Source organism: Populus alba, chromosome 1 (genome assembly GCF_005239225.2).
Source record: "Populus alba chromosome 1, ASM523922v2, whole genome shotgun sequence".
In the NCBI taxonomy this organism is placed as follows: Eukaryota; Viridiplantae; Streptophyta; class Magnoliopsida; order Malpighiales; family Salicaceae; genus Populus; species Populus alba.
This window is the reverse complement of record NC_133284.1, coordinates 18,561,704-18,578,942: the sequence shown is the minus strand read 5'-3', so window position 1 is coordinate 18,578,942 and position 17,239 is coordinate 18,561,704.

Below are 17,239 nucleotides of genomic sequence, written 5' to 3'. Positions count from 1 at the left end.
AATATAAAAAAATATAGTGAAAAATCATGAAAAAATAAGAAAAAAGAAAGATCTTACCTTAATATACTTGCAAGTGAAGCTAAGGAAAAAAAAATTCGTGAAGCATATTAATTAAAAAAAACTAAGAGGATAAAAGAAGAAAGAAGAAGAAGGAAGAAGAAGACATACCCGAGCATGGAGGAAAAGAGAAGGAGATGAGGAGAGAAAAGAAGAGAAAGAAATAGATATTGATGTTTTTTACATATAGTGAAGAAGAAGAAGAAGAAGAAGAAGAAGAAGAAGTAGAAGTAGAAGTAGTAGAAGAAGAAGAGAAGAAATGAGTCTGTCTCTTGTGAAATAAGCGGATTCAGGTTTTTTATTGGGGCGCGTTACCGACGGATTTACCGACGGATAATTGAATATTAATATTTTTTAATTATTCCGTCGGTAATATTTAATTTAAATTTTCAATTTCGTAAAAAGTTTTTAGAAACCGCCAAAAATTACCGATGATTTTTCAATCCGTTGGTGATTTCGTCTGTAATATTTAAATGAAAATTTTAAATCAATTGAATTTTTTCAGAAAACCGCCAAAACACGCCAACGAATTTTCAATCCGTCGGTGATTTTGTCCGTAAAGTAAAACAACTAAGAGTGCAATTGGAAGATGAACAGTTCTGGAGCTCTCTGTAAAATACCGACGGAAAAATTCCGTCGGTGATTCCTTTTATAATTGACATGATGAACAGTGTTCACAGTTTACCAACGGATTTACTGACGTAATTACCGACAGAATTTTTCCGTCGGTAATTCTGTTAGTAAAAAATGACACGTCATCTTTTTTTTTTTGCTTTGCTTTATTTTTTTTTCCCACGGTAATTCCCTCGGTATATACCGAGGGAATCTTTTCGTCGGTAAAATTCCTTGGAAATTTACCAATGGAAATATTCCCTCGGTATTTCCGTTTGTATTTATTGATTTTCTGGTAGTGCTACTCATCTTCATTCATTGCTTCGTACATAGGGAATAAAGAGTTTAGTAATCTCCGGTAAATGCAAATTTCAGGACTCATGAACCATCTTACTAGTGTATTTTAACGATGATTGTTGAGTAATACATACACAATTCTCTGCAGCCCTTCTTTGTTATTGCTCTTTGGTCTCTGTTATCACTTGAGATTCGAGTGATTTCTGCATGATAACAGTACGTGATCCCTTAAAATTGTTCATGAGGTGTTCGAACTCCGAATTGCATTAGACAGACTGTCTTTGATGCAATAGCTGTGGACTACCAGCCTGTCTGTCATCTTTTTTATGCCACTGCTGCTGCTACACCTGACATACATGATGGTAACTTATATATATTCATTTTTTATGCTCTCTAATGAATGATTTCAAGAATTTACTACTATTTTGTTAAATGATTGGAACAACCTCGATAGGATAAAAAAAAAAAGGACAAAAGAAAGAAAAGAAAGGGAAAAGGAAAACCTTAAAATCAATAAAGCACAATAAGTTGGCTCTCCATTCTTTTTGAAACTGTGGATTTGAGAATAAGTATTGATTTCCTGAAGCTCGGTGGGGTCTCATAAAGAGTTCAATCTCTTCTGGGTTAGGAACTGTACCGTGTAAGCTCGTCGAACATGCTGTTTGCCTTATCAGATTTATTGTCCAAAACTAAGAAATCATTTGAAGGCAATAAGTATCCTGGAGACTTTTATTCTGGTTCTTGGAGTTTGGTACTATGTTAGGGTATGTATAGGCAAAAAATTATTGTATCAAGCTTCTTTTGCCTCAACAAACAAAATGGATAGCTGAGAAAATGTAGGACTGTAGATGGTTGTTATCAGAGCAAGGGTTGTAGAGTTTGGTGATTTAGGGACATAGAAATGGAAGACAGATGAGATATGCACATGAAATAAGAGGTAAACATGATAGAAAACCACTAGCCTCATGCTATGAGTTTCAAGGAACTACTCTCTGAATGAACACATCATACTTTCATGAGACATAAACCGAACAGCTGAATTGTTCTTTGATTCACTGAGAATTGGAAAAAACATTGTCTCTCTGGTCCCTTGTATAAATCTTAAGCTGGTTTATATCACCCTGGTATTTTAAGATCAAGGATGACAAGGGATTTTTTATTCATTTCAGATCTTGTAATCCTTCGTGATGTTAAAAGGAATTGGAAGCTAGTATGTATCAGTGAAGCTCCGTCGTGGTGGCTTTAGCCTGAAATTTGATGTACTAGAATTTGCGGTGCACTAGGGAGAGTTCAAGTCCATAAATATATTTGTTAGCAGTTTAAATGATATGGGACAAAGGATTTCATATCTGGCTCAAAATATATTCAAATTATGTGCTACTTAATGTAACAATCATCGATCACTATGCCGCAATCTTTTTGTTGAGGCTTCCCTATGATGATATTCACAGCGTCAGTACTGATCTCTCATATCTCAGCTATAAACTAGATGAAAACTTGCTATCTCCTTGTCTTGCGTGGCTCTCAATAATCCTGCAATTGAGAAAGGTGGATGGATCACTCTACAACATTTTACTATCTATGCTCTCCGAGCGCTGTGAACAGTGAAAGAAAATTGACATGAGAAAACGTTCATCATCAATTCTTTGTTTTTACTTTTTCTTTGTGCTGACTTAGATCGATCCCTTTTTTTTATTTTTTCTGAACCAGCCAATACATGAAAAATATAGGAGATGGGACCCCCAATATTGCAGGAATGGTGTGGTTCTGATGCTCTACTCACGTCAAGACTAAATGAGGAGCTGCCCTTGCTGGTTGTTCTTGCATTGTAATCTACCTTTGCATTCAGAATAATTGTGCTTGAAAGGAGCTATTTGCGTGTTGTCAGTGTAATGCAATCTAGTGAAAAAGAGAAAAAAAAAATAGCGAAATATCTATTCATTTTCTGAAGGTATTTTTTTAGAAGAAGAATATGCTTAAACGTGCAGAGGAGATTATGAAGAAATTCTTATATATATTTTTTCTATATATCATCAATGCAGCAAACTCTGCTTTTATACACAATTTATGTAACTGATTCCGTTATTTTAGGAATCAAGATCATCTCATCCATCCACTAATGGAGGGTCATGATTCTTACACACGTAAAAATGATTTGTAACAGTTTTGTAACAGTAAAAACTAATATAACTGCAATAACGGTTTTAACTGCTTTCTTAACTGTTTTAACAGAATTTCTTCAATCTCTTCATCCTTCTTGCTACAGTGCACGTAGTCTTCTTCAAAGACTTCAATCACAAGTAATCAGCTTAGCTTTCAACAACCTCCAAGATTTAGTCTTAGTTTCTTGAATCTGTCTTTGGGTAGTGCCTTTGTGAAGATGTCTGCAAGTTGTTCTTTACTTCTGTAGAACTTGATATTAATTACTCCCTCTTGCAGAGCCTCCCTTATAAAATGATACTTCCTGTTTATGTGTCTTGTTCTTTGATGAAAAACTGGATTCTTGGCCATCAAAATTGTTGACATGTTATCACAGAATAAAAATGTTGCTTCAGCTTGCATTTCCCCAAAATCATCAAGAACAAACTGTAACCAAATGGCCTGAGTAGTTGCTTCAGATGCTGAGACATACTCAGCTTCTGCAGTTGACAATGCTACTGTGTTCTGTTTCACAGAAGACCAGGAGAATGCTTCACTTCCAAAACTGAATGCATAGCCCGAGGTACTCCTGCTATCATCTTCACTTCTTGCCCAATCTGCATCACAAAATCCAATGAAAGTTGCTGATTGATCCCTTACATATTCAATCCTATAACTAAGAGTTCCTTGCACATATCTTAGAACTCTTTTTGCAGCTCCCATGTGAATCTTGGTAGGTCCAGTCATGAACCGTGATAATAAACTTGCAGCATACATTAGATCAGGTATTGTAGCTGTCAAATTTAGTAAACTTCCTACTATTTTTTCTATAAAGACCTTCATCAGCCAACTCACGTCCATCCACCTTCTTCAGTTTCTCACCAGTGGCCAAGGGAATGGAGACTGGTTTGCAATCATCAAGTCCAAACTTACTAAGCAGAGATTTGGCATATTTCCCTTGATGAATAAACACCCCTTGATTGGTTTGCAATATTCCCATGCCAAGAAAATGATGAAGGAGTCCAAGATCAGACATCTCATACCTCTGCATCATTTCCCTTTTGAATTCACTAAGAAGCCTCTCACTGCTGCCAGTGTACACAATGTCATCAACATAGATTGAGACAATGATCAAATTACCTTCCATGTCTGATCTTGTATACAAAGTAGCTTCATTTGTGCTCCTTTTAAATTTGCACATAGAGAGGTATGCATCAATTTCACTATACCAGGCCCTCGGTGCCTACTTTAATCCATACAAGGCCTTCTTTAGTTTGTAAACTTTGTGTCCTGCATTCTTTACTTCAAACCCTTCAGGCTGCTCAACATATACTTTTTCTTTAAGAACACCATTTAAGAATGTTGATTTAACGTCCAATTGAAACAATTTCCACCCCTTCTGTGCTGCAAGTGCAATGAGAGTCCTGATTGTATCTAGCCTTGCTACGGGTGCAAATGTTTCATTGTAGTCAATTCCGGATTTCTGTGCATATCCTTTTGCTACAAGGCGAGCCTTGTGTTTTTGAACTGTTCCATCAAGATGAAGCTTGGTTTTGTACACCCATTTCACTCTTATCACAGGTTTATCATTTGGTCTCTCCACCAATTCCCAAGTATTGTTCTTCTCTATCACTTCCAATTCTTCCTTCATAGCCTCCTGCCAGGCTTTATCTCCAAAAGCTTCTTGATAGTTCTCAGGTTCTATGATGCACATGTGACATCTTGCATATATGTCTTCCAAGGTTTTCAATTTTATAGGAGTAGAGCTAGGTGAAGATTGTTGACTGTTATCACTGTCAATCTTCTCAGCTAACTCTCTAACTGTAGAATTTTGATTGCAATGTTCAATATTATCGGGTTGGATTGCAGCAGAGTGTTCCTTAGAGTTTTCACCTTCAATTTCACCTCCTTCATGATTGAAGGACAAGTGGATTTGGTTCATCAGATTTCCTTTCCAATTCCATGCTCTATCTTCACTGAAAATCACACTTCTTGAGAGAACAATCTTCTCAGTTTTCAGATCATATATTCTATACCTTTTCTCACAGCTGTCATATCCAACAAACACTCCATTTCCAGCTTTGTTATCCCATTTCTGCCTTAGTGATGATGGGATATGTATGTACACAAGCAACCGAACACCTTCAGATGCTTGACTCCTGGCTTCCTTCCCGTGAAGGCTTCAAAAGGAGTCTTTTTAGTAACAGATGTTGTATAACATCTGTTTTGAATATACACAGCTGTATTCACAGCTTCTGCCTAGAAGATTACTGGCATTCCTTTCTTTATCAGCACGGATCTTCCCATTTCACAAATTGTTATGTTTCTCCTCTCTGCAACTCCATTCTGTTGAGGAGAGTATGCAACTGTTAGTTACCTCTCCATTCCTTATTTCTCACAGAATTCTTCAAACTCTTTTGAAGTCTATTCTCCACCTCTGTCACTTCTCAGCTTCTTCAATTTATATCCACTCTGCAGCTCAACAAATGCCCTAAATTTCTTGAACACATTTAGTGCATCAGATTTGTTTCTGAGGAAGTATACCCAGCACATTCTTGAGTAATCATCAATGAATGTGATGAAGTATTTGTTCCCTCCCACAGATTCATTCTGCATTGGTCCACACAGATCAGTGTGGATTAATTCCAGTGGATAGCTTGCTCTCCACACTTGCTCTTTGTCGAATTTCTCCCTATGATGTTTGCCTAATGCACAGCCTGCACAAACATCTTCTACTTTAGTCAGAACAGGAAGTCCACATACCATCCCTTTCTACTGCATCTTCTTCATGCTGGCAAAGTTCAAGTGTCCCAGTCTCCCATGCCATATCCAGGAATCCTCAATCACTGAAGCTTTCCTTGTTGCGGGTGTGATGGACTCAAGTGAGAGTGGAAAGCATTGATTTCCTCCCAAGTTCACTATTGCAATAACATTGTTAAGGCTTACATCATCAAATATTACTACTTTGTTGCCTCCAAACAGAATGTAATAACCATGCTCCATCATCTGGCCTACAATCAGTAGATTTTCATCCAATCCAGGAACAAGCAATACCTCTTTTATGTATCTTTTTCCATGCTGAGTTTCCACAACCAATGTACCTTTTCCAGTTGCTTGCACAAGGTCTCCTTAGCCCATCTTTACTTTGCAGGTTACTGTTCTATCAATGTTGATTAATTCAGTTTCTTGAGAAGTCATGTGGTTGCTGCAGGCACTATCCATAAACCATATCTTCTTGTCATGCAAACTTGCAGAATGGCAAGCATAGAACATGGTTCCAATGGTGACTCTTTCTTCTTTGGCATAATTTGCTAGTTGTTTGTGACTGTGACTTTCATAATTTTTTGCAATATGACCAAACTGATTGCATCTTCCACATCTTGGCTTTCCTTTGTGTCTACATAATCCAAAGTGTTGCTTCTGGCAAACTTGGCATTGTGGCTTTGTACTCACTTGACCATTTCCCCAAGCAGTGTTGTTCCAGCTTGAATTATTGTAGTTGGTTCCAGTTTTGTTTGGAAATGAATTTGGTCCTCTCCTGTCTTGTGATTGTCATCTTTGAGGGGGTCTGCCTTGGAAACCCTTATATGAGCTGTAGGCTTGATTGTTTCCAATCTTTAAACTGCTAAAGGCTTTCTCCATTCCTGTTAGCTTATCCCTTTCATCATGTAGATCCTCCCTCTTGTCATAAACTTTCACAGAAGCAATGACTTCTTCTGCTCTCAGTACATCAAGATCTCGTGTATCCTCAATGATTGACACAATGGACTTATACCTTCTACTTAGACTCATTAGCAATTTATGCACAATTCTGTTTTCTAATACATCTTCTCCTAATGATTTCAGGTTATTCACAGTTGCAAAGAATTTAGCTAGATATCCATTTAAGCTTTCATTTTCTGCAATTCTCAGGTATTCAAAGTCAGCTCTCACTGCTTGAAGTTTTACAGCTATAACCTTTTTATCTCCTCTGAATTCTCTGCTCAAAATGTCCCAAGCTCCTTTTGCAGTCTTTTTATTTCTTATTCGTGGGAAGAGGTCATCTGTTAATGCTCCTTATATGATGCTTAATGCCTTTGCATTCTTGATTTTGTCTTCTCTGGATGTAGTGGATGTATGCAATGTAGTTTGCTCAGCTTCACTCTCTTCATCGCCTGATCCAGTTGCAACTTCAGGTAATTGATGAGAGTTGATTCCAACTTCTATTACTTTCCATAGATCGAATGCTATGAGGATAATCTCCATTTTTACAGCCCAAAAATCATAATTTGTGCCATTAAACTGTGGAGTTCTTACATCTCCTCCAACTGAGCTTGATCCTACCATTTTTTAGTAATTAACAGTTTAATCAATCTGTTTTTCACAGTTTACGCCCCTCTTAGAAATCAGTTTGTGAGCTCTGATACCATGTTCATTTTCTAAAGGTTTTTTTTTAGAAGAAGAATATGCTTAAACGTGCAGAGGAGATTATGAAGAAATTCTTGTATATATTTTTTTTCTGTATATCATCAATGCAGCAAACTCTGCTTTTATACACAATTTATGTAACTGATTCCATTATTTTAGGAATCAAGATCATCTCATTCATCCACTAATAGAGGGTCATGATTCTCACACGTAAAAATGATTTGTAACAGTAAAAACTGATATATATATATATATATATATATATAACTGCAATAACAGTTTTAACTGCCTTCTTAACTGTTTTAACAGAATTTCTTCAATCTCTTCATCCTTCTTGCTATAATCCACGTAGTCTTTTTTAAAGACTTCAATCACAAGTGATCAGCTTAGCTTTCAACAATATCCACTCTTAAATTTGCGTTCTCGCTATTGAGCTGCCAATGAATGGATATGGCAGGCTAGTTTGCCTAATGCCTATTTGTGCTTGCAATAGTTAGCATCTTGCAATCGAAGCATTAACTTCTGCTAAGCTAAAGCTTCTATGTTCTGCATGGTGTTTACAACATTATCCTGGTACATTTACCTGACAGTGCATGATATTAAACGTAAAAAGATTCTTAGAAAAAGCTCATTAATGGACGAAATTCTTCATTTCATTTTACTTTGGTTTTGAAGAACTATGATGGTGGTAACGCATAATAGTGCCATAATAAACACACACAATCACTAGAAACATCTTTTTTTCTCTCTTCCCACGTTGATAAAATGTATTTCGTATTGTATAGATTGACTTGTAGAGCAATGCAAGCTCAATTTCAGACTCATATTATCTATTATATTTCTGGAGGTCAAAAGTGGTGTCCAACCTGGCGCCTACTATTACATAAAAGACATGGTTTGAAAATTTGAGATATTGAAGTTCCCAATGGAGTACTTTTTCTTGTCAGGTCTTGACAGATTTTAAAGGATTATGACTTTTTTTTGCATGCTAGCTGTTATCTTTTTGTTTCTGTGGCCAAAGATTTCCGCCTGTAAAGGATTATATATGTCTCCAGAGCACGGATGGATGGGTTTGCGAATTGGGTTGCCAGGTCTGTTTGTAAGGTTTTCTTAATTCTCTGAATGATGCTCAAACTCTTTCATTGAATTATGCTGTTCATAAACAACGATAAAGCAACGAGCTTAGATGAAATTAACGATCAGATTGCAGAGACAGAACACTGGGATTAATAGCTTATAAAGCTATTTTCTTAGCTTTCATATTGTTGAAAATTAAGAAATATAAGGAGATTATTGAAATTAACAATCACTCTAAATCAAAAAAAAATAATAATAATAACAACAATCAGCTAAACCCTAACCAAAAAAAAAAAAAAAAGGAATAAATCAGCTTGTAGTAATGACAAAGGTCTGCCTGATTTGTTGCTACTCAATTATTACTAGCGAAGCTATAATTATAGTAGGTTATGCAGGCTTACCAGATTATTTAGAAACATTACGTTAAAAGTTACATTTTACTAATCTCTATATTAATGTGGATTCAATTTTTCCATTACAACTTTAGTTTAGTCTAATAAATTAACTCTCATATTAATATTTTCTAAATTAATAGCATTGGAGTTATATCAATAAAAGTTAATTTAATGAAACTCGTGTTATATAAATACAAGAAATATAAGCTTTTACCTTCTATATACACTATTAAATTTGAGTGTATGAGTTTGGAAGTACTAAAATCTTTAAAAATAAAAATAAAAATTTGTTAGTGTTTTTTATTATTGACAGAAAATATAATTTGATTTATGTATTTTTTCAAATCAGATTTAAATACAAATTATTTTAAAAATATATTTAGATCTATCAAATCTAAGTTAATATTAGAGCCTATTACAATACATTTTCCTTGATATCTATATTGATAGATCTGTTCAAGAATTTTTGTGCTCAAATAAATTAATTAATCGGCTTACTTATATTTGTCATAAAAAAAATTAATTGTCAATGTTTTTTTTATTTCACCATGTTTTATTTTCCATGAAAATTTTAGAAACAACCTTAGTTTCCAAACTATATTAATGATTAACTTGAGTTTATTTATTGATTGAAAGTTTAGTTTATCGTGGAATGAGTTTCAGTAATTTCCATAAATATGATGCCTAGTAGCAAAGGAAATAGCCCTATAACATAGAAATAAATTGAAAACTATTGATGCCAAAAATAAACATTTTGATATTTCTATTTTATGGATTATTTTGATGCTTTGTATAATTATAAATCATTAGAAAAACTAATTTCTAATCATTCAATATTTGGGCTATCCATTTTATTCTTAATTCTCGTGGCTGTCACTTTAATTTTTTTACGCAGTTTATTTCCATGGCTTTATTTTTGTTTTCTTTGGTGCTTCCTTTATAAATTAGGAAAAAGGAGAAATAAATTAGCATGTTATTTTATGTTATATAAAATTATACCTTAACTTAATATTTTGTGATCTGTATAATTTTAAATAATTAGGGATTAACCATAATATCTTTAATTAAATAAAATTGTATATTATGCTATGTTAGGATCACATAAATAATTATAATTAATTATGCTAAATATAATAAATATTATCCCACATGAATTTGTCATTATATTTATATAATTGATTAGAATAAAATATTAAATTATTTTTAGAATATACCCACAAGAATTATAAATTAAATACATAATTTGATAGTTTTATTATAAGTTTTAGGATAGAATATTAAATTATTCTCATAATATATACCCACATAAACATGAATTTAGCGCATAATTTGATAATTTTGTCATACCATATATTTGAATCTGTTTCAATTAAGAATTTAGCCCACGGGTAACTTTTATGTCATTAGATTCAATTTTAGCATGAATTACATTGTTAAAATATGAAATTTTATTTATTCCTTGATTTTGACAGAAGCATGTACTTTAAATTTGTTTTTGGAATTATTCATAATATAGTGCACAACTTGCTAATTTCTCTAATATTCATTATAATATTCATGATCTAAAAGGATGATAACTATAAAGTATGAAAAGAAAGAATTCTCCTTCATTTAGGGTGCATGGACATAGATTATGCAATTAGGAAAGATGAACCACCTACAATTATTAACATCTGCATTTCAGAGAATATTGCACTTTATGAACGATGAGAGCGATCTAGTTGCCTTAATATGATGTTATAAAAACTAGAGTATTTGCTGGTATATATGGATTGGTTGATTAGCATGAGAAAGTCTATAATTTGCTAAAAGCAATTGATGATCAATTCATCACTTTAGATAAGGCACTAGTAAGCACCTTAATCATGAAGTTCCCATCCATGAGGCTCACAGGTGTAAGAGGTATGCATGAGCACATCATGCAAATGAGAGACATTGTGGCTCAGATGAAAAATCTTAAGGTTGAAATGTTAGATTCCATCCTTATGCACTATATTATGAATACTCTTCCACAACAATTTAGACCCTTCAAAATCTTGTACAATGCACATAAAGACAGACGGTCAATCAATAAACTCATGACCATATGTGTTAAGGAGGAATGGAGATTGGTAATGGAACTAGGAGAAAATATAATGCTAGCAACCCGTAGGCAGGACAAAACTTAAGCTAATAAGAAGGAATCCACGTGTTTCTTCTATAATAAAAAACAAAACACATGAAAAAGGAATGCACTAAATTTCATAAATGGCTTGAAAAGAAAGATATTATAATCTCATTTGTTTATTATAAGTCTAATATGGTTGATATTAATTATAACATATGATGGATTAATTTTGGGTCTGTAATCCATATGTAATAGCACGGCCTAACCTATCATATATTGTCCGCTTTACGCCTTACCGCCCTCATTGTTTTGTTCTTGATGATGCAAGCCCACTTCTAAGCCTAACGCCCCAAAATGTGTACAATAGGTCAGCGACCAGCACTACTCATAAATCCCTAGCTTTGGATACTCGCTTTCGATATGAGATGTCACACCATATTTCAATTACCTTGTAGTGTATGTGAAACCTAAGGAAACCAGTGGGACATAAGCAAAACACTTATTTAGAAAATAAGACGTGTTCACATATGAAGGCTATATGAACATGTTATTTAACTTTAAGTAGTGGTTTTATTTTAAAGTTGTAAAGGACTTTTTGTGTTCCAAGTTTTTTCTAGAAACTTGATTTCAGTTTCAAGACTTGTACCTTTAGATATTTCATTAATTTTTTTGATACTTTTAGTTTATTTTATAGATATGATAGTGCTAGAAATGGTATTTTGTCTAATTATTTTTATTGCATTAATTTACAAAACAATGACATTTATAGTTCAATGTATATTCACACTTGCATTAAAAGATATGTTATTAATAAGGATTCCCTCTTATAGAACTAAAGATTAGGACATATCTCTATATAGAAAATTAAGAGATTAGTAAATGATATGAAATTAACTTATTACTTTTGATTTTACTAACTTCGAAACTTATATGGATCACATTAAGGAAATTCAAACCAACAAATCAATAAATGGTGTCAATAGGAGTTCATACAAATTAGAAATTATTCATACTAATATATTTAGTTCATACATGGAATCACATGGTTAAAAATACTTCATCTCTTTTAAAGATAATTACTCACGATACATATATTTTTACTTGCTTTATAACAAAAACAAAGCATTAGATACCTTTAAAAATTTTAAGGGTCATGTAGATAAAAAATATGGGAAATAAATTAAGATTGTGAGACCAGATAGTGATGGAGAAAATTATGGCAAATATATAAAGGATGGACAAACGCCTAATCTGCTAACAAAATTTCTTCAAAAAAATAGAATAGTTGCCCAATACACAATGCTTAGTTCACTATACCATAATGGTGTAGCAGAAAAAAAAAAAAAAAAAAAAACATTATTGGATATGGTACGAAGAGTGCTTAACAACTCCAATTTGTCTAAATCCTTATAGACTAAAGCACTAAAGATGATGATGCACATATTAAGCTGAGTTGCAACCAAGGTTGAACCAAAAACACCATTTAAGTTATTAAAAGGTTGTAAACTGATTTTGTGACATGTGCATTTATGTATGATCGTTTGAAGTAAGAATTTATAATCCACAAGAAAATAAGTTGAATCTAAAGATCATTGGTGGGTATTTCATTGGATATGCTAAAAGGTTTAAAAGGTATAGATTTTATTTTTCATCTTATAAAACTAGGATTATGGAATCAAAGAGTTCAATGTTTCTTGAAAATGACTTAAATAGTAGGATCAATCAAATCAAGAATATAGTTTCTAAGAATGATCATTCAGAATCACAATCTTTCAATAAAATGATATTGTTAATAGCATCTCTCAAGCACAAACTAGTGTTGAATGACCAATCATTGAAGCTTCATAAGTTGTTGGCAACATTCGAGTATATTAGATAGTACAGGCATTACCAAGAATTTATGAACAATTAGTTGAACTTAATACTTCTTAAAAAGATGATGGTACAACATTGAGAAGATAAATTAGAACAAATAGATCAACAATTTCTAATTATTATGTTGTGTATCTAAAGAATCTAACTATAACATTAGAGCCAAAATGATCCTAAATCAATAGGCTACACATAAAATTCTTAACAGAGTCTGAGATCTCGTTGAGTTACCTATTAATACAAGAGCCATTGGATGTAAATGGATATTTAAGATATTATTGAGATTATGGCATATTGTTATTGACATTTAGTAGCACATTTTAACTTGAAAATGCAATAATTGAATGTGAAAATTGCATTTCTTAATGGAGATCTAAAGTAGAAGGTTTACATAAAATAACTTGAAGAATTATCCTCTAGTGATGGTGAGCATTTAGTATGAAAGTTCATGAAATCCATATACAATTTAAAACAAGTATCTCAATAATGGTACGTTGAATTTCATGATGTAATATCTTCATTTGGATTTGTAGAAAACATCATGGATCAATGTACATACCAGAAAATCAGTAGATGTAAGATTTGTTTACTTGGTTTATACGTGGATGACATTGAATTTGCGACAAATGATAGGGTTTTTTGCATGAGGTGAAATAATTTCTCTTTAGAAATTTTGACATGAAGGATACAAGTGAGGCATTTTATATCATTGGCATTAATATATATATTGATTTAAAGGTGTTTTAGATTTGTCTCAATAAACCTATATCATTAAAGTTTTAGAGAGATTTTGAATGAAATATTGTTCACCAAATGTAGCTTCCATTGTAAAGAGTGAGAGGTTCAAAACTAATGCTTGAAAAATGATCCTGAAAAGGAACAAATAAAGAACATTCCATATTTTTCTAGTGTAGGAAGCCTGATGTATGCTCAAGTCTATACAAGACTTGACATTGCATTTGTTGTACGAATGTTTGGATGATATCAGAGTAATCAGGTATAGACCACTAGAAAGTTTATAAATAAAATAATAAGGTACCTTTAAGGGACCTAAGACTACATGCTTATGTATAGACAAGCATACAATCTAGAAGCAATTAGTTGCTCAAATTCAGATTTTACCAACTGTGTTGATTCATGTAAATCAATATTAGAATATATTTTTATGATGGTTGGTGGAGCTGCAGTTTGGAGAAGTGCTAAACAAAATTTGATTGTTACTTCCACTATGAAAGCTGAGTTCGTTTCCTTATTTGAGGCTACTATATATGATATATGGTTAAAGAGTTTCATATTTGGGCTTAGAACAATGGATTCTATTTCTAAGCCATTGAAATATATTATGATAATTCAACATTTGTTTTTATGGCTAAGAACAACAAAAGTGGTAGTCGAAGTAAACATATTGACATCAAGTATTTAGGCATAACAAAGCATGTTAAGGAGAATAAAGTGATTTTTTAGCACATTAGTACTAAATTTATAATCACAAATCTTTTGACTAAAGGCATGCCACTATTTAAATTCAAGTATCATGTAGTGAAAATAGGACTTGGTTCCATTATGTGATTTTAATTGTATGAACTATGTTATTTTTAAGGAAATTCTATTTATTGTGATGTATTCTCATATTTTTATGAACTAAGTTTATTTGGGAAAATTCATTTATATAGGACCACGAATAAACATAAGGTTTATTCGTTAATTAAGGTTGACATATATAGAATAATACTTGATAAATTATATGCATTGTAATACATGGAATGTAATGCTTGTTATTAGAGGACTTATCTTATTAACCCAAACATTTGTTACCTAAGAAAGTTAAAGGATAGGGTCAAGTAAAGACATTGGGTTAAGCGTATGGACTAAATGGGAGAATGTTAAAGTTATGTTTTACTAATCTCTATTAATATGGATTCAATTTTTTCATGAATTTTAATTTGGTCCAATAAATTAACTCCCATATTAATATTTCCTATTTCCTAAATTAATGGCATTAGAGTTATATCAATAGAATTTTAAAGGGACTCTTGTAATATAAATACAGGTTTTTGGTTTATAAGCTTACACACGGAAATATAGACTTTTACCTATAAAAATACACCATTAAATTTGTGTGTGCTAAGAGAGCTTAAAAGTACCAAAACCTTAAAAAAAAAAAATCATGAGTATTTTTCATTAATGGCGAGGTATGTTTTGATTTATTTAATTTTTTGCATCAAATCTAAATGCAAATTATTTTAGAAACATGTTTAGATATATTAAGTTTATTGCACGTGTGCGACGTCGCGACGATCATCTTTTTGGATCAATGTTATATGGATAAATGTGGGTCAAAATGACAAGGAATTTTTGTCCTTTATCAGTAAAAAAGGTAAAACAAAAAAAAAAGAAGTCATCACCTAGTATTATGTTCAATAGGAAACCTAATGATCTACAAAAACCTGAAAAAGAGGACTAGTTGTGTAAGGTGAAGACGTATCACCCCTAGTGCACCTTACTTATGGTAAGCTACTTTGTTATTTGTGATGAGTTGTATTTCTATTCGTTAATCTATTTAAGATTTGAGAAAAGCCCTTATCGGCAAGGATTTTATTATCTCATCAAATTAAAACCTAATCATTTTAAAGCCTAGAAAAGTATGTCTAAAGTTTAAGAAAAGTCCTCCACAGTAAGGAAATTTTTATCTTACCAGGTTAAAACCTAACTATCCTAAAGGCCAAGAAAAAAAGGTTTTCATTTGAAATTTTGGTCAAATAATAATCAATAATTGCAAACTTATTGTCATACCTATTAACTAATGTTTTTGTATTTTTTTTTATATAAAAATGCATGAAAGTTTTTTAATCTAGCTGTATGCTTACCAAATAAAATATATAATTTTTTTTTATGTTGAAATAAGGAAATTTTTTAGAAATTTTTTGGAATTTCTGAAAATTTTAGCGAAAACAATATTCTTAATATCAAGTCAATATCTTACAGTATAAGTGTACAGCCCTGTTATTAAGTGAAATTCTTTAAAAGAAACTTATTTTTGTGTTTTGAAATAAAGGGTTATTTTTAGTTTTTGAAAAAAAAAATAGATTTTTGGAGTAAAAATCGAGTATTTTTAATATCGGGTCCATGTCTTACAATATAAGTTTGTAGTTCGATATTGAGTAAAATTATTGAAAAAACATACGAGAGACCTAAAAATAATTTCAAAATAGTCCCTGAATGTTTTTAGATATTTAAGAGTCTGTTTGGCTAGACACACAAACATAGATAAATTAAAACTAAAGGAAAAAATTTAGGGCTTGTTTTCCTAACACACCTTTAACCTAAAATCATAGGCATAAAAAATATATTAAGGACATGTTTGGCAATCATCCCTTAAAGAGCCAAACAAGGTCTTATTTCTTAAAGAAAAAATATGGTGGGCCAAACACGCCCTTAAGTCTAGTTTTAGGCTTGGTTTAACCACATGAGGTGGGTCGTTTGAGCTTGAGGCCCAAGCCCAAAAATATGGGTTGGGCTCAGGCCCAACACCACTCATTTTGTTGGGCCGACAAACAGCCCAAATAACTATTTGTTTAGAGGTAGGTTAAATTAACTCTAACCATACGGGATGGGCTAAAGGTCCAGCCCACATAAGCTCCTTGTTGGAAAAATCTAGCAAAAACAAGATGTGAATTAATTCACATCTTGCATGCTAAAAAAGTTCAGGAGGGAAGGAAGCAATTGACTTGCCTTGGTAGAGGGGAAGCGCTATTATTAATGTGCTTGGTGGCTCGAGTTGGAGGTTGTCGTGGCTAAGAAGAAGAGTCTTGCTCATAGTGTGGAAGGTTGGCAGTTGTGAAGGAAGTGATAACAACGTTGCTATATTAGTGCTGTTATAGCTAAAACTGCTACTGGAGAAGATGTTGTATTGGGCTAAAAAGATGTTAATGGAAGATAAGTCAGTGTTGTTGTGGTGTTACTGCTATGATAAGAAGATAATGTTGTGGAGGAGAGGTTGTTCAAGTGTGGAGGAGCTGGTGCAAGTGTGGTAGTGACTTTTGAGAGGGAAAGTGAGGTAGGTGGTGTTTCTATGTGGTGTTTTGGGCTAGTGTAGCTCTTGGCTAAAACAAGGAAGGTGATATGTTTTTTGGGTAATTTTTTTAGTCTCGAGTCCTGCCCCCCTCTTGAAACTAAATGGGGCTCCTATTTATAGGAAGTGATGGAGATGTACATGATCCTATTTGACTAATCTCCTAACCCCCTTTAATCTCATTGGAATAATCTCAGCCATTAA